The following is a 27,704-nucleotide window of genomic DNA, read 5'->3' on the forward strand; positions in this document are numbered from 1 at the left end:
GACTGTGCTCGGGGTTTACCTTGAAGGTTGTACAGAGTCTTGAGCAGGTTCCCTAATGTGACCTATAAAAATGCATCTCTGTAATTCCTTAAAGGAGGGTATATCTTTAACAGATAATTAACTTAACATTGTATCTATTTTCTCTTTGGCTTCCTTAGTGCCTTCTCTTAAACTGAGAGAAAATATACATTTTGTGGCATTTCCAGGAAGCTAGTAACAGTTTATGTTAAAATACTGCCTATCAGGTTAAGCTTACACTATGTAACAACTATAGTTTCTTTAAACCAATACATAAGGAATAATTTATTTCTCTATTCTAATTTATGAGTTTGATGAGCTCTATGAATGGAATAAAAATGTTGTTCTCATTAGCTGTTGGTTGTTTTTAACAGTATCCACTAAAGCCTTTGGCTTATTTTTCAAAGGGATTTGAAAATATACCCCCATGAGATTCAAGCTTGGTTAAATTACATTTTGAAATAATCCAGACACATGCACTGTTTTCTTAATGTTCATTTTTATTGTAATATTCCAGGATCAAAAAAAAAGGGCATAGATTGTGTCTGCCCCTCTTTTCTTCCCTGCAGACAAATGCACATCTGGAGTGTTTAAAAAAATATGTTACAATTTGAAGTTAAGAGATTGTGTCTAATGTTTAAACTGGAAATATTTGTAGTGAACTTTGGCCTGCCATTTATTAAGCAACCTTGTGATATTTGTACCAAATACACAATAATGTAGCAAAATAATTGTTATGCATCATCATACTTACCTTTGGATTCTTTTCCCTGAGTACATATTTTTTTTAATAAATTAGAGATTGAAAACAGCACCATTGATCCTCTATGGCTTGGAACTGTTGTTCAGTAAAATACAATTTGCAAAGTAAGCTAGAACCACATAAAGGGATTTTCTGAGTCCATTTTTGGACTGAAAGCAGTAGTGCATTTGGAGTGCAGTTCTGCAAGCTGTGAATACCATTCTTTGAAGTGTTTGAGTCTTCAGAACGCCCTGGTAACTTCTGGGTACATCCCTTGTTTTATAGTTGCAAGAATGTGGTCCTGCGTGGCTCTCTGCTTACTCTATGGCCATAAATATTTCAGTGTATTTGTGTTGGTCACTGAAATTATTTGTTTTGGTAGCATTAAAGCCAGGTAGTTTCCCCACACCACCCTCCCCACGAGCTTTTTTGAGGCACAGTTGTGTTTTAAAACGAAAGCTAGACATGCAAAGCCATCACCAAGGATACCAGGATTATATATTTAACTCACAGCAGCCAATTTTAAATATCACTCATACTGAACTGTGTAATATTATTCAACTATATAGGTTTATACTACTTGTGAAAACTGATCAGTGAAGAATTATCTTTGACCTAAATGACGGCCATCTTCATTTTGCTTTTTCACCAGTAAGTTCTCTATTGGCTTCTCTCTTTTATTACACTGAAGATTATGCCTAGCAGTTAATGGAATCAGAATATTTTAAACTTCTTTTCTCATATTATCTCAATAATGTCTATGATATCTATAATAGCATCCCATTTTTCAAGTGTGCCTGTCAGTGTATTTCACTGTGTCAAATATTAGATGTCATTATTTTAAATGTTAAATCCTGTGTAGATTTTTTACATGGCAGATAAGCATTTTCAAGGAAGTATAAGAACACATTACTTTTTCAAGACAGTTTTTGTCCTGGGACCTGTATTGTAGAGCTAACATACCCTATCAAAGGCACACAATTAGGTTGCTGAGTGAAACTTCAGCACTTTCAAGCTGCTTTTATGTTAACATATAACACAACAGAATTTAATCCATACTTTAAACAAAATGGGTGGTGCTATTTATTGCACAACTAGATATTAAGCCACAGAATCTCTTTCTGATTAAATTTCCTAATTAAGTAATGCAGCTTTGCAAAATACTTGCAACCACAACAAAAGCTGGCTGACTTTTTCTTTGGCTTGTTTTTTTTTCATAAAGGCACAAAATTCAAAAGCAGATTTCTTGGAATGTGGGAAGTCTTTTGATTAATCCATGAGTAATTCATGATTCTGCATCAAACTCCAGCAAAAAGAGACTTTTAAATACAGAAATATATTGATATTATGAATTTGACCAACTATTCAGATAAGCTCCAGTAAAGTAATTTCAAAAATCAGCCCCTTACAGTAGATGTTAAAGTTCTGTTTGATCTGTTTCTGCAGCTGAGACAGTTCTCTTTTAAACCAGTCACTTAAATTCAGAAAAATGTAAACTGGTGAATAAATGGAATCTACCTTCCCTTTAATGTTAAATAATTTAAAAGATCTGTTAGTTATTTATAGGAAAAAGACACAGTTATAAAATTGTGGAATGGAGGTTTAGGTGTAATATTAAATGCAAAAATTGAGCAAATAATTTTAAAACCCCTCTATTATCTATAGTGTTTTCATTATATTTACCATTCCGGTTTTTATGTTTATTAAAATTCAGATCTTTAAGTGCAAGCCATCAGTTCTTCCTGTCAAAGTATATGACTTATAGTAAACATTTGCATGAGTATCAGCAAAATAAAACTTTCCCAAGTCAGTAGATTTAATACTCATACTCCCACCAAGTCTGCAATAGCTTGAAATTAATTCCTTTCACATGCCACAGTGCTGTTCTGAAGGGGAAATGCTTCTTTCAAATCAACCATATCTGATCAAACCTCACCCAGTCTAGCCCTTGTGAAGATGCTATAGCATTATCTCCTAAAACGGTATATTTAATTAAAAAGTTGCCCTGCTAGGCAGAATGATCTCCTAACCCGACAGGACTGGAACAATGAGTGACAGGAAAGAAGCAACTCTATTTTGATGTGAGAGACTCCTACGCAGAGGAAGGAAAAATCTCATCAGGAGACCTTCCATCCGTTTTCAGGATGTGCTGAAATTGAAAGGATTACGTGTACCAAGGACACAATTGTACATACTTTTTACTGTGCTGTGTGAAGTGATTTCTTCATGTTACTCAGCTGATGATAGATTTCTATACTTTGATTAGTCTAAGAGATTACTAGAAATTCCAGTTGTGATCACCTTCTAATTTAATATCCTAGCCACCATCCTGTACTGATTTCTGGTGTAAGTCTCATACTTTTCCTTGCTGCTGCTGTTCCATTTTGTACAACATCAGTGACTTAGAACTACTGTGATAACGCTAATATTTCTTTGGAAAGAGGACATTGTGGCCTACTCCTGTCTAATTGTGAAATTAGCATTGTTTTATTGCTTACAAGTGATTCAAAACTAAGTAGTTCTATGAGGATGCAAACCTGTCCTTCTGACTTTGTGGATATGGGTTCTTTGTGGTTTGCCTACAAAACTGAGAACTAGAATTCATGTAGAGCAACTTAGCAGTAGAACCATAGGAACTATTAATATAAATGAGGACAGGGAGAACATTATTTTTTGTGAATAAGTACTATTTGTTTAATCTAGTCACCACAAGCATTTTCTGTTTTCAAAGTTGATTTCCTTTTCTCTTGCACACTTTAGGCTGGAAATACTGTAAGCCCCTTATAATTAAAAACAACCTGAATTGCCATGGAGACCAAAATAATAGGAGTACTTTTTGTAGACCAAGTAAGAAATAAGCCAGACTGGGAATGTCAAGGTACCATTTCTGGTAATTTTATAAATGTGAACATAGTTATCTGTAATTTTAAGTGTCAGACTAATATTATTTTAAAGTAACCTATAAAAGAGTGAATATCATTACAGGCTGTTTAACTGGCTTTTGTTTATCTGTGGGATGATTTACAATTTGACAAGTGTTTCCCTTCCTATTATTTTGGGCAGAATGCAGAAATTAGGCTTGGGATTGGTAGATCGGAAGATTGTATTACTATGCTGGGGGGACACCTTGAACAAACAGCAGCCTGTTGTCCTGGGTCTGTCATGTGCTATGGCAGAACAGAGGCAGCATGTCTGCCTGGGCATCCTTCCTGCTTCAGCCCTCTAGGCTGTGGTCACTCCAATGGTCTGGGCCCAGAAGAGAGGTTCAGTGGTGGAGCCACATATGATATGTGGGGTGACCAGCATTGCCTATGTTCTGTGGCATGATCTCATGCCACATCTTCACATTGGGTCACTGGGGTACACATACACATCCATGGCCTGTGCTGTATCAGCGGAAGTATAACTAGCGTGTCACGGGATGTGATTGTTCTTACTGTACTCAAGCACCTGTTATGTCACACATGGAATAATGTGTCCAGTTTTGGACACCTAATCTAAAGGCCCATTTTCAACAGAAGATTGAACCAGATGATTTCCAGATATGTGTCCCACTCCAGGATTTTCAATGGTTCTGTGCTTAGGAGAGAAGCTATCACAGTGTAGAACCTAGTCAGTGGCTTAGCCACATGGGATGGCCAAGTCCGCTATGGGCTAAAGTGATCAGCTCTCTGAGGTCATACTTCACATCTTTTTCCTTCAAATAGTGGCGAGGGAGTGCCTTTGCTGTCTGCAGGTTCCTACCTTTTGAGGTTACTGATGTTTATCATACAGTACCCCTTCCAGGCCTGACCCTACAGCTACCACTTTGTTGTCATGCAGCCTTAGTGGACTACTGAGGTGGATTTATGGAACCTTTGTCAGACTTCACCAAAAGGACTCATGGCACCTTTTTTTCTATAGTTCCAATGGACTGAATGGGAATGCAGAAACCTTCCTTTTAAGAAACACCAGAATTGATTGCAGTGTTTAGATGTCTGACTGCTTTGTATGAGAGTCAGCATACTCATTCCATTGGTAAGCTGTATTTTACAAACATACAACTGTTTAACTTCATTATTTCTTATGTCCATGCTGAGATTTATGAGCTGCTGTAGACATAAAAAACCCTCTCCAATTAATTTTACAAAAATGAGGCACCCCCAAAAAAATCAGCATAAAAACTTTTACTCTCAGTTTTTTTATAGGATTAGATGTTTTACTGTGTTTTGCATAAAAGTTTCAGAGACTGTATCTTCAAGGCTAAATAGTGAGTAGCATACAAAATTTTACTCTTTTTGAAAATCTCAGTTATTTCTTCTTCAGTTATTCTGGTAATAGCCATACAACATGGACAAGTATTTCTAATTCAGAAGGTGCTTCATAGGCAACTGCAGTCAAACTACTGCAAGACGTGCTTACAAACTGAAGTGCAGATTATCACTGGAATTGCTACAAATGACAGTTCTGGTTACAATTTTTAATGTTAAAAACTTGATGTGGCACATTTTCAGTCAAAATTTAGGTAACAAATACTGAAAACAGAAAAAAATCCTGGAAAAATATTATATTTTCTTTTATCCTAAGGAAATTTTGATTGGGGGTAATACTGAGAAATAAACATATTGAGTCTCCTATTCAGCTTGTGCTATCAGTTTGAGGCTTACCTTATCTAGGAAGGATTTTTCAGCCTTATCTTAAAGAGAATGCTAGGTCTACATCCAATGAGTCTCACTTGAATCTCTTGATAGCCTTCTAGTTTGTATTCTAGGGAAACTGTTTTATAAATAAATTACATTCTTGTAGAGATTGTGTTCTGAAAGATGAGTAGTACAGGGGCACAAAAACATGTTTTACATAAAATCTATGCATGCTCAGATATAGCAGATAGACAACATGGAAAGGTTGTGACTTGCAGAAATAAAAATACGTTTTCCTCTGTGTGTACTTGAGTGGCCAGCTATGACATAGGAAACCTGAAAATTGAACAAGATTTTTATCTTTCATTGATATCTAAATAATTGAGTAAAATAGTTGATTTTGGTGTAAGATGATCAACAGTATACAGAGCAAGAGAACAGTAGAGGCACCTAGATGCCATAATATTTACTGCATTTATTGATTCATTTTTCTGAGTGAGAGCGATTGGAGGGCATTATGAACTCTGGAGTCTGGCTGCATTCAAGAGAGCACCTTTCTATTATTTTAAAGCATTGCACTAATAATGGTACAACTTAGACATATCTCAGAAAAGCAGACAGCTGCACTCCCTATGAACACGGAATATATTATAGGAGACTTATGCATGATCAGAAGCAGGTTTCATGTCACTTTTTTATGCGGACATGCTGTTCTGTACAGAATGTATTTGTTATACAACTGTATAGGATCCTTATTTTCTTAATTTCTCTGTGATACGTGAAGGGATTGACGAAATACGGAAGGGAAAGATGCTTTTCTTTATTGTCCCTGGAGTATTTTGATAGTGTCTCAAGAAAAAAAGTGAACTACTGTGAAACACAGCAAGTAAAAACATAGCAATAGAAATAACAGTTAGTTGAGAAACGCCTAATAAATCATCAAGCTGGCAATCAGCAAAATTTATGGCTGAAATGAGTAAAGTTTAAAAACTTATCAAAATTTTCCCTCTTACATTAATGCACTACCAATTAATGTGTACACCATGGTATATCTTTAGGAAGTATTGCAATGGCAGGGGAGAAACAAGTATGAATGTATGGGAAGTAAATAACACAAATTTGAGGAAAACAAAAATTCTGTGATTTTATTTTCTTGAAAGTGTGCAAATTTTGTATTTAAACTGAATTCCTTGCCAACAATGGCTAAGTCTCATTCTTACCATCTGATCTATGTTGTTTTGCATTCAAATCAGGATCGTTGGCTTATGAAAAATAAGAGAAAAAGTTTATTGGTTGGTAAAGTGTTTTTTGTTAACTCTGGTGAAATTGTTAATTCAGAGCTGGTTTAACTGAAAATGGTATAATTTAGAGAAGACTTAATATGACTCCTCATTAAAGAGGAATTTAATTTCACAAGTATCCTGAATGCCTATTAGTTAGCCTGACCACACTTCTTGTGTGGTAAGATGGACCCGCATAAAGTAAGCAGAAGCAGCTTTGTTTCAGAAAACCGAGGACTTCGTTGTATGACTGTCTTGCTTAAAACATATCTTAGGGTCATATTGTTACTGACAACAATCTCACATTTCTGGTATCTCCCCATGGATGGCCTGTCATCACTTCAAATAATTAGTTTCTTATCTCCTCCTTAGTCCTTTCTTCCCCATTTCTGAGCTACCTCTGTCTTCCTCTGTATGTCTTATCTGTGCAACTTTAGGTCTTTCTTTAAAGTTTGTCTTTTTCTTCTCACTATTATTATGAAATGCTTGAAGGATCATTGCTTATATGAACTTCTCTAATTGTTTCTGTATCTACTGTTGGTTTGTGTGATCTGTAACAAACTAGTTCTTTGCCTCATTTTTCCTACTTCTGCCATTTGAAAGTAAGCCTTATTTATAATTAATCTTGTTTTCATAACAGTAAAGCTGTTCTCAACTCATGGACTTCTACAGAGAAATGATTAGTTCCTTTCTTTATGATAATTATGTTAAATAAGTTGCAATTTAAAGATATAGCCATACAAAATTGATAGATTCTCATTTGAGTAGTGATAAAGAAGTGACCAGGCTTCCCACTGGAACGAAAAATAATTTTAATGCTTACTGACATAAGCCTTCCTACACCTAACAGCTTGTACGCATTTGTAAAATCGTTCAAAACAACAATTGCCACAGAGGAAAATAGCCAGCTTGCAGACAATACCTTCTGTGACCTCAACATCAAATCCCAGTCCAGAAAACAAATGTTTCTTTACTACTCGGTTGTTCTCAGCAGAGTCATAGTAGTTTACCAAGAACTTATGCTGAGGGCTAATGTCCTTTGGGGAAGAAATCTTGTGTTTCAGAAATCTGAGACATGTTCTGCAGACAAAATTAATTATGTTATAAAACCTTATTATTATTACTCATACAGAACTTGATTGATGCAGTATGTTCTGAAAGTTCCCATCATATTATTCATAATTATCTTATTTTTAAAAGCAATGAGATGTTCTGACTGTACAATTTTCCTTCTGGGAAGAAGTGTTTTGTGTCTTGCAACAGTTTTGGAAAAAGATTCTTTATAGATTTAACAATAACACAAAATTATAATTGTGGTTTAGAATTGCTGAAGTATGTCAATCAGGATGGGCTGCTTTACTTATTAGAGCTGTCTACACTACAGAGAAATGCGTTTTGAAGTGCAAGTAGGTTCTGAATGTATTTCAGTGTATTTACACAGTCTAATCAATCCCAGCAGAGCTGTATCAATCTGTTCATAACCCTACAGTTTTAATATTGCATTATAAAGTCTTGGAAAACGGAGATGGATGTTACATCTTATTCTAGAAGCATATGGATTAGTATGAAGTCCTGTCCTCTTCTTTCATTAGCATTTTCTCTCTTACATTTTTTTTTTCTTTTTAATTCATGTGGCTTTGGCAAAGGTTAGAGGGAGCCTAGTCTGATAAAAATATTGCATTTTCTAGATTTGCTGTTTTCTAAAGTTGCTCAACTTTAGAAATTTTTCTGTGGTCATTTTGTGTTTGGTTTTGTGGTTTGGTTTTTTTTTTTTTTTTTTTTTTGTTTTGTTTTGTTTTGTTTTGTTTGTTTTGTTTTGTTTTGTTTTGTTTTGTTTTTTCCCTAGAAGTAAAAGATAAGCCTGGAATGAAAATACCACCTTTTTTTTGTGGAGTCTGAGGCAGAAGGTAGACTAAACACAGCTTTACCTGTGAACATACTGTATGGTGCACTAAAAGAACAATGACTGGCTAACCAAAGACTACGGTGAGTGATATTTCATTTGGTATTATGATGTTATTCTCCCCTGTGTGATCGTTTATCTTCTGTTGATGAAAGCCTTCTTAATACTTCAGTAGAGAACCCCTGTCTCTCATAGCTAGTACTGTGGACTTCCTGTGGTTACTGAGGTCTAGTTTTGTTTTGTTTTGTTTTGTAGAAACATATCAGAATGGCTACCATTATCCCATTCAAAATAAGTGTATTTTTTAAATTACTCTGTCTCAGTTTTTGTATTCTAGTGTATCTTTCTTCACTCCCAATAATTTAGTACCCAAGTGCTGCCATATTTTCAGTGAGTGTTAATTGCAGTAGCATTTTTGGAAAGTAGAGAGTACTAGTCCCATGTTTTGTGGAGAACAAAAATATAAAGGATCTCTTTACATTACATAGTACAAAACAATCCTGAAATCCCCACATAGTTCTACTAAATTAAATTGTGGAAATATGCAGAGCATAAAGCCATTAGAAATACTAGCTGGGGTCCTGGAAATGATACAGCTGTGTCATTATAGCACCACAATAGGACTAATTAGCACTGTTTCTCAAATTAAGGTATCTATTATACCTCCAGGTTTGGGGTTCGAATATCTCTGGATAGTGCTGTCCTGAAGGAATAAGTAGTGGTACTCCTAGTTGCTGTGGTTCCATGAAAGATCAAGGCATAGAGGGTGTGAACTTTGCTTTGATAGGGTTTTGGAACATGGAAAAGGAAAGCATATTGACTAAGAGCACAGAAGCACTCCAAAATAATAAAATTAGCATTTTAAACCTAACTTGAGTGATTTGCCCCAAGTTACCCCAGGAATCCAGAGAGTTCAGTTCCCTCTCCTCTGTCTGTCCCTAAGGACACACATACTATAACATTGCTTTTCTGTGTCCTGTTTTCTTTACTCACTGTGTAGTGTACAAAGTATACTACTAATCATATTGCTGTGGGCTTTTGTGGTTTCCTAGTTTTAAGAGGATTGTCTGAAGAAGGAAACAATGCCAGGATTTTCAAGAATTCCAGTTTGCATGCAGGGGAGTTGAATGCAACATTTCCTCTGTTCTATGTCATGGATTTTAATGGTCAACTTTAATGCTCTGGTTTTCAGGCTCCACTTCTGTCATTCAGAGTAGTGAAGCATTACGCTGATTTAGATTCCAGCTACAGTATGAAAATTTTAGCATCTTTCCATAATTATAGGAGTTTAGAAAAATAGGGTTAGAAGGGGACTCAAGAAATCATTTAGGCTATTCCCTTGACAAAATCTGTTCCATGATCTTTCTGACAGCAGTAGAAATTATGAGGTAACAGCTTGAAGCAAATTGAATCATACAAAAAATCTGATTAAGATTCTGGATGAAATTTGCCCTTATGCAGAAGCCATCAGAAAACATCCCATTTTCTCTCTTAAACTTGCATTAAGATTTAGGCAGACATAATACTTTAAGATCATTGTGGGTGGACAGCTGGTGGCCTGAAAGGTTCAATCCAGAGAGGGATGGAAATCTAGTGGGAAAGAGCCTTTTATATTTTAGCTCACATTGTGGTGTGATTGACTTAGTATTTTTCTTCTGATGGATTAAACTTTCTTTACCTCATAAATAATGTATTTCCAGTTGCTGCCAGTATAGCAAGTCAAACTGTGGTTAATGTGTAAATGATTAGCCCATAGCTGGCCATAGTGTGGGGAACTGTGACTCATAGCTGCTCAGGTTCTTGGATTTGAGGTAAATATACCAATACTTCAAAGTTTCCTAGTTTCATCTAATAAGAATACTCCAGAAGAGCTAAAAACAGATAATTACAGAATGTTTATGCTAATAATGAATTCAAACTGTATTTAGACATATTTTTATGCCTGTTTGGCTTTGTACTTTTTAATATTTTAGGGGCTGTATCTGGGGCTTGCAGGTATAATAATTTTTTTTAATAATAAGACTTCATTGAACATACTTCAACTTAAAAGGGCAATCATAATTTAATAATAGAAAAGCTAGTGATAAGGATGCTAGAGGGGCAGGAATAAAGTTTGACATGAATTATTATAATATTCACTCCTTTATGTTTGACAGTTTTTAGCAGCTGATGATCTACATATTTCCCTTGATATAAAGAGCCTGAGGATAAAGCAAGTTTTCAACATCTCTGCTAGCCTTCACTTACCAGAAACATGCATAGATGGTAGTTGTTCTCCTTCACCACTAATATGTGTTTACATTTATATCAGTGATATAATGGAGCCGAAGGACAGCAACTATACCAACAAATGAAGAAACAATGCTTTTCTTTTTCTGAAGTGTAGTACATTTCAGTGCTCACCATTTTCAGCACTGAAGTTTTCCTTTAAAGTTGGGACTAAAAACTGCAATTAATAGATTTAAAATCATACCAGATTTGGAGTACATGACATACCAAATTTTGTACTAGTGTAGACGTAATAAGATTTTTTATAATTATGTTATATTCTTTAGAGGCAAAAAAGGCATCCTCCCTAAAGAGCTGGAAGTCTGAGAAAAAATATAATTTTCTTTTTCAAAACCCCTTACAGAGCTCTGTAAACTGGATTTCTAATATAATGCTCCTTCTTGAGGTAGTCCTCAGAAATAATGAAATGCAGCTGCCACAATGGAGTGTTCAGAAGTTACATGAAAATCTGATTTTTATGTCTTGAATAATCGCAGCATCTTACTCTATAGAACAGCCAACATTCAACACCTTAGAGCTAATTTCTGTAGACATTCAAACATTAGAATATACAGGTTGTCATAAGGTATACAATTCTTTTTTTAGCTTTATGAACATAAACCAACATTAAATACTTTTTTCTTAAATTAGTGTGCAGGTAGAAACAAGTAGAAGCAAATGCATTGCCCTTGCATTGTGGGCCAGAGTTAGTGAGACATGGCAATGGCTGTCAGAACTGACACAGGCTGCTTCAGCTGCTATAATTTCGTGAAATAAATTCTAGTGTAATTTGTAGCAGAGACCTGTGGACTCCAGTGAATTCACACATCAGTATAACAATCTGCTTTCCTCAAATATTTACGAACTTCATTTTTTTTCTTTTGGCAGTCATCTTGATGGAAGCTACTGTAAAATCCAGGCATTTCAGTGTGTTGCTGAGTGTAATCATGAATACACCATTTCTGTTCAGGTTGTTTGAAGCTGACAAAAGCATAAGCAAGAAACATGTTTACTCTTTTCATCCAGTTGCCTGGACTTGTTCTTTTAGGTTATCTATGTAACAAATAGTATAAACTGCAATATCCTGTTTTAGACATGTTAACCACTTGCTAGTCTTTGGAATAGTTATGTTGTGACTTCCCCAAATCTCTTTGTTGTTCTAATGCTACAGGTGTGGTGAGTGAAGGTTTTCCTAAAGTTTGATCATTGGGATAATTATGATTTAATGTGAAGTAAATGGAAAGCAGCTGTGATAAATGGAAGTAAATTAGTGTTATTCTTTCTAACCAATATGTACACAGTGAAGTCTCCTTTAACATGCTTAGAAAAATGCAAGCAATAGCTTCTCAATTTCTTTTTGGCATGTGGTTACCTCAAAGAGAAAGGAACAAGTACAGTTACTGTAACACCTGTTGCATTTTATGAGCTCAGTTAAGGGCTGAAAAGAAAAGCTGTCTAGGGTTTCAAGCAGTCATTTTGGCATAGGTTTGCATTAACAATGACATATAAATTATGAATGTGCCTACAAGTCGATAAGAAAAAAGCATTGCCAATGTGAAATCATTATCTTTTAGTTGTATAATTTTTGTAAAAAAGTTTAAAAGGTTTCACACACTAGATACTTTCTCTTTTTAAGGCTTAGGTTTTATTACTTGTTGAAGCTACTGCATTATAGCAAAGTGACTATTGAGTTTCCTGACACTATAATCTCTGCTCTCCAGAGTATAAGACCCTGCATACTTTTCCTGTGATATAAAGAGTGGGAGCTATAAATACTTGAAAGCTAACATTATGGTGAGTGCTTGTAAGGTATTGCTGTTATGTGAATTTAGGCCATTACAAAACTGATTTAAGAAAATCAATTTGGTATTTTATTTTTAAAAACAATAGGGTCAGTCAAAAACTGACATTTATTTCTTTTCCATGTGCACTTCAGTGGATTGCAAGATTAGACCTGTATCCCAAATAATTCATCTCTGGAACATCAAAGTTGTACTCCAAATCCCTGCTTAGGTAACCATATTATTCCATTTCTGGATTTGTCCGATCAACAGTATCCAGAAGTAGAATCTTCCTTGGGGATCCTCTTGGGAAGGAGTCAAAACAGGAAATTATCTATATTATCTGGCCTGTAAGTATAGGAGGCTGTTGCTAAAACAGTTAGGTCTGTTGAGGCAATGTGTGGTAAGGTACACTCTGGCTCTGAAAATGCTGGGAAATTATTTGCAGCAGGGATATTGCTTTTCTGCAATGAAAAGAGCACACATGCAAGAATTTATTTACAGATTAATTTATCAGATCTCTGCTGATTAAATATTTCCTCACTAAATGTTTTACGCATCCATTTCTCTGGAGGTCTTTTAAATACTACCAGTTTCACTGTGAAATAGCTAGTAAACTGGTTTCTCATTTATATGCTACTTTCTAGAAAGAAGAGATTGTACTGATAGTTTAGAAGTACTAAATCCATTCTGCTTCTCCAAGTCTTCTTACCTTGCATAGTTTAAAAACAGAGAAACCAGAGAATATTTTATGTGTAAATTGTTATTGCAAATATAGAAGGCAGAGTAGTAAGAAATTAATTAGTCAATCAGAATTTCTCATGGCAATTTGACATAGATTGAGACTTAAAATACAACGGAATTCCTTCCATTCTTTTTATAGGACCTGGGCATTAATGTAGGTTTCTTAGGCTCATATTTAGCTTCAGGGAATGAAGATCTAGCTACTCAAGGTGGAACACAGTCAGTATTAAGAAATAAGATTGTTCTTGAAATTCTAAGATTATAGTATTGAATTGATAATTATTTTTTTATTAAAGCTAGCAATCAAGACTTTTGGCTGCAAATTGTGTTTTGTCACTTTTTTTTTTCCCCATCTATGCGGATCACTTAAATTACAAATTATGGTATTAGGGCTGTGCATTTTCCCAACAACAAAGACCAATTTTCTTTTTTTCCCAATATAGTTCATATCACTTAGGTTTTAAGTTGTGCATTTTCTCCTGAACACATTGAAATAATTTGACTCAGTCTCTCAATACTACTTTTTCCCCCAACAATTTTGTCACGGATGGAAAAGAATAAAGTGCTGTGAAGAGTGGAAGGGGATATATGAGTGAGCTGGACAGAGGGACATCCTCCTGCTCTTGCCCCTCCTCTCCCTTCCTTCAACAGAGAGAAGGTTTAGTCCTTAGATTAGAGTCTGAAGATGGAAGAGGCCACCTGGCACCAAGGTAAGGGAGCATCACGCCACTCTAAGCCTGGCCTCACATAAGAATTTGACAGTTTTCCCAAAGTAGTGTGGAGCTCTTGGGACGTTGTCATTTGAATGCTGACTGTGTGGGGTGAGACCAGAACCTTTTGTTCCTCCCACTCAGATGTTTTCCATCTCACTGGGAATGACCCTCACAGCACAGAAGAGCTCTAATCGATGTTGGAGGAGGGGCCAGGGAATGGCTGAGCTAGGGAGAAAAAAAAGAAAAGTACCTGTGAACCTGTAAGAAGTTAACACATTTGAGTTAAATGCTTAGGATGGGATGCCAAAGCTTTTGTTCAAGTATTCATATTTCAACAAAGTAAGATTTTTCCACAAATGAGTGTTGTATGTGTGTGCACTGGTATAACCATAAGATAAAATTAAGATAACATTGTTTGACAAGCTGATAGAATTATTTTGCATCTTTTTCAAAATAAAGATTGAATGGTTTCAGTGAGTCTCTGTGTGTTATCAAAATTTGACAAATTCTCTTCCCCTTCAAATTTTGCAGAAGTAAAAATGAGTGAAGTCAACCCTTGAAAAAACTGTGTAATTTTGCTGACCTTCAATTAGAAAGAAATTCTTCCTTTTTATGAAGGAAATGTAAAGTATCTAAAGGTAATTTTTTACTTTAAGCTCAGCCTAAATTTTTTCAGGTAAAGGTGCAGCTATCTTGTCTCTTCTGTCTAGATGACTGTGTATTTCCATAAATGATGAGACCAGTGCTAGTTTGGTTAGTATTTCTCATAAAATTCTTGAGGATACAAGAGTGAGGAGTGTAGTTTCATAGTGGTGAAAAGATGAGGAGAAGCTCAGAAACAGTAACTTAATCTTGCTATTTAGGAAGATGAACCTTTGAGTCCTGAACATTCCAATAGCACTGCTTGTGTGAAGACATACTAACCCTCAGAGATGTGATTAAAATTTATCATTCCTCGGCCTTTTTTGTTTGGAGAAAACAATTTGCAAACCTCTCTTGTGTAATATGCCACAATGGTTTTCATTTCTAGCCAAATCAAAACTGGGCTAAGCTTTGAAATTTTCCTAATACCTCCATTTCTTCATATTTTATTTGTTTGCTTACGCGCACGCGGGAATGTGTGCAGTATGTTTTTGGTAGTTTTTTTGTGGAATAGCAATAATCTGCATAGACTAAAAAATAGTAAAGGCTAAAGAGGTCATAAAAGCACAGTGCTGCAATACCTCTGAAACTCTACTATTCTTTGTGGCTACCCAGCATTTTTCGTAGTGGGGCCCTAAGATGGGGGTATAATTGTGAAAAGTATAATAGTGAAAAGTTGTGCAGATGGTCACTGAGTCTCTGAGTTTGAATGTAGTTATGAAGATCAGTTATTAAGGACCTATAGGATGCATCTGTGTCAGGCCTGGGGTCTCTCAAGGCCAGTACTCCTTCTCTGTGAGTGGCAAATAGGAGGTTCTAGTTAGAGCTTGTGCACTTGGCCCATATCTGCAGATCATTCCCCTTTGTACTGCCAATGCCATTAGATGAAGAGTTAAGTATTTATTTTATTTTTCATTTTCTTAAGGGTTTCCCAACTTGGCTTTAGTAAAAGACTTTGTTTGCTATTTTCCTTAGCTGATCCAGAAGTAAATTATGTTTGTTACTGCAGAAATTAAATCCACTGCATGTTTTAGATGTTTAAGAAATTGTACCTTCTGAACTGATGTCCTTCTGTGTGTAGCCTTAAATGCATCCTACTGTGGATTTGTACAACTGCAAATGGTGGTTCTATATGAAAAGCATACTTTACTGGCAACAATACATATGTTTTCTCAATCACTTGGAAGCTTTATCTAAAACTACATATTTCAGTTATCAAGCTGCAGATATTTTAATATCAACTTGTGTTAGGAATGATAGTCAAGTTGGTCATGGATCACCCTGAAATTGTCAAGCTAGTTGTTCTTGCAAGTGTTCAGCAATGAAAGTTTTGAGGGCCAAGTTGATCAACACCTATATAACCTCATCCCAGTTCAGTCATACTGCAGGAATTTGTTAGTTTTGGCTGAGTTTATCAGATTAGTTCTCAACTCCTTTCAAATACCTGTAACTGAATCAGTCAGTATTACTACTGCTGATAAAAGTCTGGAGCTGAAATAATCTGAATTCTCTGTAATTGAAAGTTATGCACACCTAGCTCATTCAATTTCATTCTGTCCTTGCTCTATAAACTTATTTTCTCACCCTTTCTTTCTCTTACAGTCTTTTTCTGTTGTATTCAGTTTCCTAATCACTTTAATATTCCCACCCTTTTTTTTTTTCTTTCTCTTTATTTCTATCTGTACTTAGTTACCACTTTTTCTGTCTTACTGCAGAACTGAGCAGCCTCAGAAGAGTTGCATTTCTTTACTGTTATACTTTACCCTGCTGTGATTACATAACATGCACCGACTCTCTGCAAAGGCTCAGGATCAGCTTTACAGAGTCCCAGTTGCTTTAAATGGAAAAACAAGATTAGGGAGATACATGAAATGATATTCAGCAGAACGTTAATTACTTATGTATTGTAAAAACGGGCTTCTTTCCTACTCCATGACTCCAACAACAGTCGCCATTTTTGGAAGGTTTGTGTCAGGCCAAGGACTAGGTTGTTACGTTCTTTTGCTTTTTGTCTGTTTTTCAAGTAACTCTTAATTAAAGTGGTTGACTCTTTCTTGCATAAGTAATTTGTATTGATGGAAAAAGATAATATTGCAATTTTGGAGGGCTGTGTGAAAAAAACTATGTCCCTGATGACAAGAAATTTTAAGAAACATAGGATGTTAAAAATAACTTGATGGCAGAACAGAGATTCTGTGGAACGTAATCCCATGGAAGCTCTTGATTTTTCATGTTTAACTGTTGGAATTGCATCTGGCAATGTAACGTGAATGGTCACATTTAAAGGCTTTAAGCAAGAAAAGTGAAACAGTGGGTGCAGGCCTGACACTTGACAGAATGTCTTGAGGAAGAGCTGTATGACTTAAATAGGTTTGAAAACTTATGAATCAAACTACCAAAGCAACAACACGTTTCTTCTCAAGGCTGCCCAGATTAGACTAATACTCATCCCAGAGTTTTAAACCTTCACAGTTACCAAGTTATTTTGATGCTGATAAAGTTTATAGCTGTTGGAAGGAATTTGCTCCCTTTAAGCTTCTCTGATTTGGTTTATATCCTCTTGTTCCACCACAGCTGAGTCAAAAGCTTATCCATATATAGGCATTGCCAGCCAGTTATATCACTTTCTAGACACGGCTGAAGTTTTCCTGTTATGTTAGCAGTCATGTCAATGATGACAGACATCATATTTTCCGTATTCATTTTGAGATCATGTGACCACAGAGTCTAATTTTCCTGAGGAATATTTGCTGGCAACAAATGTCACATTGACCTAAAAAATGTTTCATTCTGTGCTTCCTCTCAGCTTTATTTTCTCAAGCTAGCTGGATAAGAGTTATTTCAGTTGTAATTAGGTCATTATAAATCATGTTCTATCATTTATATTACCTCATGAATGCTTGAGAGAAAACATAAGGTTAGACAGTCATGGAGCAGTGAGGGATGGTTGCTCCACAAGAGGTGGTGAGGCAGGAGTGAGGTCAGGAAGGCAGCTCTGGTGAGGGGAACCAGGGTCAGACACAGCCCTGGGGTGGCCAGGCTGAGGACAAATGGAGGCCAGCTGAGGGGATATCAGCGCACAGGAGAGCCAGATCAACAGGGCCAGTGGCCAGGCACAGGCTCAGCTGCATCACAGCAGGAGGTGTAGCTCAGGTGGGGGGCAAGTGGTAGAGGCTCTGCTTAAAAGCAGCTCCCAGGGAAGGGGGTTTGTCCTTAGGTTGTGGTGCTGCCTGGGAGCCTCTCTGCCTGGTGAGTGAAGGAGGGGGGCAGTCTGCAGCTGTGTTGACTTGGCCCTGAGCCCAGGCTGACAAGCCTCCAGGAGGGGGAATGCTCTTGGGGCCCTTGCATATACTTTGCAGTCTTTAAACTTTTAAGAGTTGTTCAACACTGGTATATTTACTTATTTCATTCTCTAGAAAGATTTCTAAATCCATATTTAGAACCTTGTTTTTTTCAGCCTACTGGAGGAGGCTGAAGATCCTTGACAAAATCCCATGGGTGTTATGAATGTTCACTGGAGTTAGATGTCTTCTCTGTTTTACTTCTACCAAGTTTGTTATTATTTTACTGTTGCACTGGTACTTAAAGTATTGTCACCTGAGGTATAACCCAGGCCAAATTACATGCAAATTATCTTTTGTTTATTCTGTGTTGTTCCATTTTATTGATTTTAAGTAGCAGCATCTGTGGGGAATGTCACCAGCTGTGCAGAGTGACAAAGCCATAATGCAGGGCTTATTTTCTCTCACGTGTTCTGTTTAGTTCCATGAGATGCCTTTCTCATAGCAAGGCTGTCTTTAAAGTTTTGTGATCGCAGTTCCCATTACTTCTGGTCTGCCAGGGCTGCTGTTGTTGTTGAACTTTGCAAACTGAATGTCTGAATTAATTCAGGGTGAAAGCAACACATCAAGAAAGAGGACTTTATTTTTTTAACCATGTTACTGGTTTAGGCTTTTAATTATACTAGTTGTACTGCATAAATGGGGAGAAAGATAATGGGGTGAATGTCAGAAGGCTGTGAGCATAGGGGAAGGCTACTGAAGCCAACATTTCAACCATCAGTCTTTAATTTTAAAGCATTTAGTGCTAGTACCAATTTAGGGTATTCTCTCCATCTTCCAGCTCTGCCCTTGCTGCTTCCTCTGTTGTGTGATGTGCCAACACTTCTAAAGTGAGCTGGCTTAAAGGGAGCGTGGAGCCCAGCAGGAATGCCTTGTGATGATTTTCCAACTGTTTCCTCTTGTGAAACAATGTATCTGGAATGCACCAAATTAACCACAGAAGCACTTGCTGTATGCTGTAGGTGGGAAGACCATACTAAATATCATTTATAGATTCTTACTAATATTTCTGATGTGAAAAAAACCTCTGTTTAGAAGAAATATGAAGAACCAATCAAAGCTTTGTGGGTTTGCTCTAGTAGGTCTTCTTTGGTGGTCAATTTAAAATGTAGCTAATATTTTGTTAGAGAGAAATACAAAATAAATATTTAGTGGAAATGTAAAGCTTTTCTGGAAAGAAGCGTTGTCAGTTTAGAAGAAAATTTCAAAATATGTGTCAAGATTCTAGAATCATAGATGGCTGTGATGGTATTAGTGTATGTGAGTGCACGAGTGGTGTTGCATTGCTTACAGAAGTAAACAGTGTAATAGTTAAAAACTTACATTTCTCCTCCCTGCCTCTATTAGTCTTTCCCGCAATGATTGGTATTTACTTTAACTATAGAACTGAGGAGTTAAAACAGTTTTAAATCTACCACCTGTCATTCTTTTTCTTTTTTTTTTTTTTTTTTCCCCACATTGCATACATAATTTCTTTTTTTCTTCATACAGATGCTGTAAATCTTCCAGATTATATTTCTTCTTGTGTAAAATAAGGCTGGTAACTCCCTGAGATTGCATTTCTTGTGCAAAATATGACAGAAGCATACTCTGCTACAGAATGACAACAAACGCACCATGTTTTACTAGTGGCATAAATTTCCATGCCGTATGTTTAGAAATGGATTTATCAGTCATTTAAGGTTCTTTAAAAAGGTGTTTGTAAGCTTTTAGTAGTTGAGTGTATAGCACTTGATACAAATCTGTCAGTCCTTTTATCTGCATAAAGAGTTTTATGTCTATAAGTGTGAGATGAATAGGGATTTAGTCCTGCAGTTACAAGTTCCTTTGCTATTTTTCGCTTCCAGCCAGAGCAGCATGGAGCAAACAGGAAGGATTTCTCTCCTTATCCCTGGTGTTTGATAGTAGTGGCTCTGTACTGATTTTTGCAGCTAGCAAGCAATTCGATGACCCACTGGAATTCCTAAGCTTGTACGCAGTAACCTATGCCATTCTGAATAGAGCAGCAGTACAGGTTTACTTAGATTTACTGTGTTGGAGAGGGTCATTACTGCCTGTTAATTTTACTTTGACCTTATCTAAACATTTTAAAAGGTCAAAATAAAACAACTAAGTCTATTACAGTAGATCAAATCTATGGCACGTTGCTACCTCGTGCATAAACCTTTTTATTAGTGTAGCACAAATATTATTTGTCCTGCCAAAAAGACTAGCTAGCTTTATGCTTTTCAGCTTTTGTGTGGTATTTTTAGAGCCTAAGCATTCCACAAAAACTTAGGAGAAAATGAATCGAAGAATGAGCTGTGCAACTCTGCCATGAGTCGATGCCAGTAAAGTTAGAATATTTGCTTAATATTTCAGCCCTGATCCCAGGACTGTCATCTTTAAAAAGGCTTGTAAAGGTTTCCTTGCCTACCTGGGGCCCTAACTATAGATTTGAAAGTGATGAACTCTTTGTCTCTGTACATGGATGGTACTTATTATAGAGTATCCAAAGTATGTGAACATCATTAAAAATACGCTAAAATATCACTGGCGATCTATTAGATTATTTTGTTCTAGATTTTTGAGAATATATGATATTCAAAGGTAATTTCACTGCAGATCTCGCAGAATGTGTATGCTCCTCTTTTCTAGTCATTAGCTATTGGAATTAAGTGGAATTAATATATGTATTTAAAATGCTTTTCTTAAACCAATGTTTTGAATAGTGACAGGCATCTTTGAAAATGAATATTTGTGTGATTCTTGTCATCTGGAAAATACCTTAGCTGAAACAGGGCTGAATATGTTACACTGAAGAATCTTTATTCTAGCTACATTTGTATTACAGAGTCCAACAAAGTGCCCAATGGCCTTTTGTCACACTGTTCTCAGAAGAGCTAAGTGCTACATCCCAGGTATTTTGAGTCTCTATGGTTTAATTAGTCCTGATATCCTAATTAGATTTATTACCAGAATGTAAATTCTTTGTGTAAAACCAATTTATAAAATGCATAGTCAAGCTATCATTGAGAAGCTAGTTCTTCACATCTCCAAGTGTGAATGTAGTTTCAGCAAAGATGGGTTTGCACAGAGATGATAAACATGTTGTTTTGGATGTAATTTGAAGGTCAAAGCATAATAGTGCAGACAGTTAGAATGACTGTTAGAAAAAAAATTCAGAAGTCTTTGCCCTCCTTACCACTCCTTTAAATTAAGTAGCATCTGCTATTCAGTTTTTGCTGTCAGTCCTTTTATGTTTCATCTTGGGGCTAAAATGACAAGGAAAAAGGTAAAACACATCCAAAAATGAATCTTTGACAAAGTCAGTAATTATGGGATGGTGAAGAAACTTCTGTCACCCCAGAAATTATATTAGAACCTTTTTTATTGCCATCACTGATAGTCCTAACAAATGAATCTAATTTCTTGTCTTCACTTGCATGAAGGCTTGGGAAATTTTTGCATGTATGTAGTTCAGTTTTTGAGTTGCCATTACATGAACTAGAGTCATGTTTTCCCCCTGTGTGTTCTTGATATCTGGGCAAGTCCAGCTGTTAAGCAGACATAGCTTAGCCTGGTTCTGTGTTAATTATCCAATCTGCTGTAATTTTTATTTCCATTTTTGAGAATGTGTTCCTCTAGTGTAAACCCTGCCTGTATTCGTATAGGACTTCCAAGAGTCACACTTCCAAAAAATCAGAGAACTTAGCAAAAAATAGTACAAGAATCTATTGTATATATTAATATGCTCAACAAATACAATTTCATATTTTTGTATCTTGTAAGTTGAGATAATTTCCTGAGTAGGTATTGCCTCATTCATTGGACCTTGGGTAACCTTCCCTCTTAATTAACTTTGGGAAAGCATGTAAGTATAAGCCTACAGATTAATTTTTATTTCTGTGTGTACTTTGCTGTCCGCCAGAAGAAACATTTAATTTCCTGGTGACGGGAAGTCCTCTGTGAGGAAAGAATCCCATTCTTTCTGCTGCTATTATGAGGTCCGATACTTAGTGCTTTCTCAATAATGTACAAACAAAGGATCTCTGTGAATTTGAATGAAATAAATACATACAGGAAATATTGTTGATCACCAGCCTGTATTCTTAACACAAATATAGCAATCTAGACTGAAATGCAAATAGTACTGCTAGAATTTTTTAAAATACTGTTTTGAATGGCCATAAATGTCTTTTATACTTCCAAAATAGATAAACCATCTCAAACACATGCTCAAGTTTAAATGTTTCATAGCTTCCAATGAGCAAATTGCTCTTTGTCAGTGAGTGTCTCTTGACTTCTGGCAAACAGTGTAATACTGGAGGCTGGCTCTGTGTCAGCTTCAGCTGATGGAATCTGCAGTAGCTTCCTATAGATAGTAGTCAGTAAAACCTCTGTAACATAAACCATTGCCTAATAAAAAGTAAAACCCCTTCCTGCCCCTGCCAACTATGACAATTTAGTGATTTGAGCCAGCTCTAAGCTTTGCCTTTTGCTCTAAAGAAAGGTTGATGTATCATCCTGTTAGCTTCATTTTTTTGAGGCTCTGAGATCTTGTCTCACTGCTTGGACCCTGCTTGTCTGCTTGGTTGTCACTTGGATGACTTCTGAATAATTGTTTAGGCCAATACCTTCTATGGAAACACAAAATTTTCCAGAGTTTTAAGTAGAATGTTAAGCATTTCAGTATAAGGTTGCACCTTTTGTATTAACATGTCTTTCATCTACAGATAAATCTGATTTCTATCAAAGACAGTGGAAAAACTATGATCACTCTCAGAGAAAAATGTGTTTGTTTGTTTGTTTTCCCCCAAGTTATGTTTTTTGTTTGTTTGTTTTTTACATTGTAAAAAAAGCGAAATCTGCCTTAAAAAAAAAAAATCATAATGCCTTTACAGTTTCTGGTCCATCACCTTCCTTATCCTCTATGCAAGGAGATCTAGGTGAAAGTGGCAGGAGGTCACATCCAGACTTCTTGCTGGTTTATACAGAAGTTTATCCACTAGAAATGATTAATTCAAAGAAAACATAAAACTAGCTATATTACACTTTTATTAGCATAACTGCAGTCCTCTTGGAGATAGTCTCTGAGTGTTACATCTTAATTCTCACCTGTTTTACACAGATCTTTCTCTTTGAAGGATTTTCCCTTTTTATCCCCCTGTGCCTAAACATGGATGAGTGAGGACTGCTTAGTTTTTCATCTTGGGCCTGAATATAGAAGTATTTTTCACTTATTGCTTTTCTTGAGGGAAGTAGAAAAGAAAGAGTGCCTTATTTGGAGTAATCTTAAGAAACTAGACTAATTGTTGAGCAGCAGACATATTGGGTTGATCTCTACAAATATCAGTGGGATCTTGTCTTGGACTCAAAAAAGGGACTCAGTGCCACAAGGAATAGACATTAGCAGAATTCAGAGGAAAATATATGAGATTGCTTACTCCTGATGGCAGAAGGTCCATGCAATAATTAAAATGATGTATTTGTACCTAGTCAGATCTTGAGTATAACTACCTTTTTTATATGTCAAGAGTGTGTCTTGACTTATTTAGCATCTATAGATAATGTCTACTCTTGCACTTTGCTGCTGTTGTTTTTTTTTTAAAAAAAAAAAAAAGAAAAGAAAAATTGTAGGTTCAAAATTATCAAATTGTTACTTTATTTATGCTTTATCATTGACCATCTGGTTCATCTGCTTCATAACTGTCTGACATGAATGGAATTGTTTTGCAATAATTCATGTTTAGTGTAATCTAATTATTATTATTATTAGTTGATATTTGGACTTCCCTTATGCATGTACAGTTTAGAGTTGGCTATTAATTGTTTTTGTTGGTCTTGTGAGAATGGAATAACTTCTTCCCTCCATGAAATTACTTATCAATCATAATGTCTACTTCAGGATATTTTGCCCTCACTGAAGTCAGTGACAAAACCCAACAAAATTTCCACCTATGTGTCAATATATTAAGCATATTCAAATAGGTAATGATTCCATAATGCTTACCTGGATCATTGTGTATCGGGACTGAAATACTAGGGGCAAACACTGAATTCTTACTGGTCTCCCAGTTGGTTTTGGTTTTTTTGTTGGTTGGTTTGGGGGTTTTTTGTTTGCATGTGGTTTCTTTTATTTTTTTTTTTTAAACAACCAACCAACCAAAACACAAAACAAACAGAAAATCAGTCAAAACAAAACACAAGGCAAGTCTAGTATGTGTTTAGAAATCTTGGTAACATAGAGCGAAGAACCTGCATGGAGACATTAAGTGATCAGTTTTTTCAGTATTTTAAGATGATCATTGATTGTGGGTTAGATGTTTGTTACTTTAGTCCAAAGCTGAGATTGCTTTTCTTGGCATTGCTCCCATGTATGACCTGGTTTTCCATAGGTCTGAAAGATAAGCTGTCTGTAGCAAGCTAGGGCGTTTTAGACATGTAACCATCGTGAACAGAATTTTCCTCGTGACGAAAAGTCTGCCTGCTATAAGAAAATTGGAACGAGGTGCTGAGCATTGTAGAAACACCTGCAAAAAGAAAACCCATCATAACAAACTAGCTCTCATCTCATAGAAAACATAACCTAGATGGGTAGGATGAAAAGTTGGGGAAAAAAAATGTTAACAGATGTGCTATTAAATGTTCTGATCTACAACAGTTGTGTGATAATTACATATTTTTATTTAGAAATATTTAGAAATCAATTAAAGATCAAAGGAAAACAAAGGTGAAATGTGTGGGGAATTTGTTTTTATATTGATTGGTTTGTTTTTCTTGGAAGACCTTCATTGTCCCTTTGCTCACCTTTGAAAAAGCAGTTCCATCAACTGCATTCTGGTGGTTCTACCCTGAAGTTTTAAATTGTTTGTTAGACAAAGCCAAAATTATTCTTTTAAAGAAAAGTCTGTTTTGCTTCCTACATTTTGAGGGCTACAGAGATGCCTGAATATCTTATTTTTTCAATTTGATACTCCTACAAATACAGTTTCACCACTGTTTTGCCTGGATTATGGCATCTACTGGGAAAGATAAAATGCCTACAATTAAGCCACAGTTATCATGGTATGATAAAAATACAGACTTCTGTCTGAGATGGAAACAGATACAAACAAATGGAAGGAAAATAAATACACAGGACACTTGCAATTTACGAAATAGTGAGTTAGATTTGTGTGTGTGATACTTGCAGTAGCTTTGACCCTCCAGAGGTCATGTTTCTGGGATAAAATATTAATACATAACACTTTTAAGAGAATGTACAGTAGTAAATAATTTAATTTGGAAAGTGCTCTTATTTCTCATGTGCTATGATAAAAGCCTAACATACACAGGCAATCACTGTGGGTAGAAAACTTTAATATTCTCTGTTTAGCTTTTTCTGTATTAGCTTAGGTTTTTGAATGACAGGAAAGCAGTTCAGATCTCTGTTTTATTGCCTGTTCTCTTGAATTTAAAGCAGTAATGCCAGAGGTATACTGAAGCTTATTATGTACAACATCTTGTTCTTCTGCAGTGAGTTAGGCAGACGTTAACAAAAGCTAGTATGATTGTAACTTTATTGAACTTTGTGAAGTAGGTTGAAATCCTTGAAAATTCATCTTGTGGTAAAACTAATGTTGCAATATATTGAACTGAGAGAACTTATTGAACTCAGTGTTGCAGTTGTTAAACACTGATTAATTACTATGGTAATTAGCAGATCATCAGTTCTCTCTGTCTTCAGTTAAAACTGGCAAACCAAACTATCCAGATACCTGTACAACAAGGGACAGAGTCAGAAAACCAGATTGGATTCATACATGAGCTTTCTAAGTTTGGACAACTTTGATATGAAAGAGAGAACTGAGTTTTCATTTCTCCATAGTAAGTAATTATTGTTGTTAGAGTGGATTTGAAGCACAGTCAATGTATTTTGTAAAGCACTCTGTGGTAAATAATGTTACTTCGTGTAAGTAACAAGGCACAGATGGAAATATTCACACCACTTACAGGCATATAATCTAAGTGTGTAAATCAAGCAGCTAATCTGTCTAGGCTTCTAATATAGTCAATACATGGAAAGAAGGGAATTGTAAATATACCAACAGAGGGTCCAGCTCTCGAATCTCTGGCGTACAGTAGCTATGTCTGTACCAATGAATAATGACTTACCTGTCACATCTTAGCTGCCACTCTACAAGACGGATCTGTCTGGCTTTATTCACAGGAAAGCTCCATTGAAATCAGTCAAACTACAATTTCTGTGTAGCGTCATTTCCTCCATTTCTTTGCTGGGATGGTGTAGGTCTTGTCTTGCTAACTAGTCCTTTCATTTAAAACAAGAATGGTCTATGCTTCTACACATATTGTAAAATACAGATTCGTATTCTGCTTCTGTCAAGATAGGAGCTGTCACACTCACAGAAGAATTTGTGGGGCTGGTGCAAGAGGGACATAGCAGAATTTATGCTTTGATGGATATTTTGTCTCTTTGTTTAGGTTGTTTGGGAATTTTCCTTGTTATTTTTTAATTTCATGAGAGATGGTAGTAGATGTGGTGATTAGAGTCACTGAGATTTCAGTTCTTATCTTTAATCTACCTAAAGTCACCATTTTCAAACATCTTCCCTCAAAATAACATGCCTTTTTGTTTTCATTTTTTATTCTCTGTTTTCAAAGAAAGCCACAGCAGTGTGTGCTGGGAAGCAGACAGATGAAAATTCTGTGTTTGTTAGTGTGGCTGACAGCAGATCTTCCCTGTCTTTCAAATGCAACACTGTTTTCAAATCTGATACAGTTCATAACAGTGCTCTTATGCCAGTTTTTCTACAATAGCACTGTGGTTTGGTACTAGTATAGGCTATATTAGCAATATTAGTAAATCTAGTCTTTCATTATAGGCCTTGCTTCTGGTATGGAAAGCGGTAAAAGTTTCTGAAATGTGTCATAAAGAAACTTTTTTTCTTCGTGTAATATACTTTTCCTTTCCTTCGAAGACTTGCTGGTGCTTATAGACCAACATAACATTTTATTTTTTTATACTGGCTGATGAAAGCTTAATGAGACAAAAGCTGGAAATGACTGGGGAGTGGTTTCAGTCTGTAGGTTACAGGCAAATAGAGGGTGGAGTCAAACTTGAAAAAATAACTGTAGCAAATCAAGTTAGTGGGTCTGACAGTATTTTCTGTTTTCTTTGTGAAACCTCTGTAGCTGAAATCTGAGTGTGGAATTGCATTAACAGGACCAACATCAATTGCAATTGTTTCTCTAATTAATAAACAAATCTGTTTCTCTGTGCAAAAGTTTAATGGTAATAGCTTTCTCAGCTAAAATGTCTTACTATAGAATCCTAATTCAATTGTTTCTTCCCTGTTTCTTTTACCACTGTATCTAATATTGCTATTGTAATTCAGGTGTATTAGACCACCAACGATGAGTACTTAGCTTTATTCTGTGTCTGCAACCGGAATGGTTCATCTTGTGTTGGGCAAGGAAAAAATGGCTGTTATTGTTTCAGTGGGTTGTATCAGGGCTGTTATCATACCAGTAAATATTTAATAAAAGGGTAGAGCATTTTTTCCTTGTCCTTTCAGCAGAGAGGGTCAGCTACTTGTCTTTACAGCTGATATCTAATAGAAGGTATATCCATGCAGTATTCTTAATTCCCTATTGTCATTCCTCTTAGACTC

The 27,704-nt window shown here is 35.9% G+C and overlaps 1 long non-coding RNA gene across 8 annotated transcripts in view; it reads left to right on the forward strand.

The window, feature by feature from the left end:
• The window catches only part of LOC110360016 (uncharacterized), a 128,223-nt gene that overhangs the window by 15,841 nt on the left and 84,678 nt on the right, over window positions 1–27,704 (forward strand). Inside the window, exons 2-5 of one of the 8 annotated variants that reach the window (XR_010473698.1) lie at window positions 1,330–1,411; window positions 3,521–3,638; window positions 4,664–4,777; window positions 8,506–8,645. The exons of 1 other annotated variant lie outside the window; for it this stretch is intronic. This is a non-coding gene — a long non-coding RNA (uncharacterized LOC110360016). Of the gene's footprint in view, window positions 1–96; window positions 1,412–3,520; window positions 3,639–4,663; window positions 4,778–8,505; window positions 8,646–17,882; window positions 17,960–27,704 lie in introns of those variants that run through there. 6 more of the 8 variants (XR_010473701.1, XR_010473705.1, XR_010473704.1 and 3 more) reach the window with 6 other exon arrangements.

This window comes from Columba livia, chromosome 7 (assembly GCF_036013475.1).
Source record: "Columba livia isolate bColLiv1 breed racing homer chromosome 7, bColLiv1.pat.W.v2, whole genome shotgun sequence".
NCBI classification, from domain to species: Eukaryota; Metazoa; Chordata; class Aves; order Columbiformes; family Columbidae; genus Columba; species Columba livia.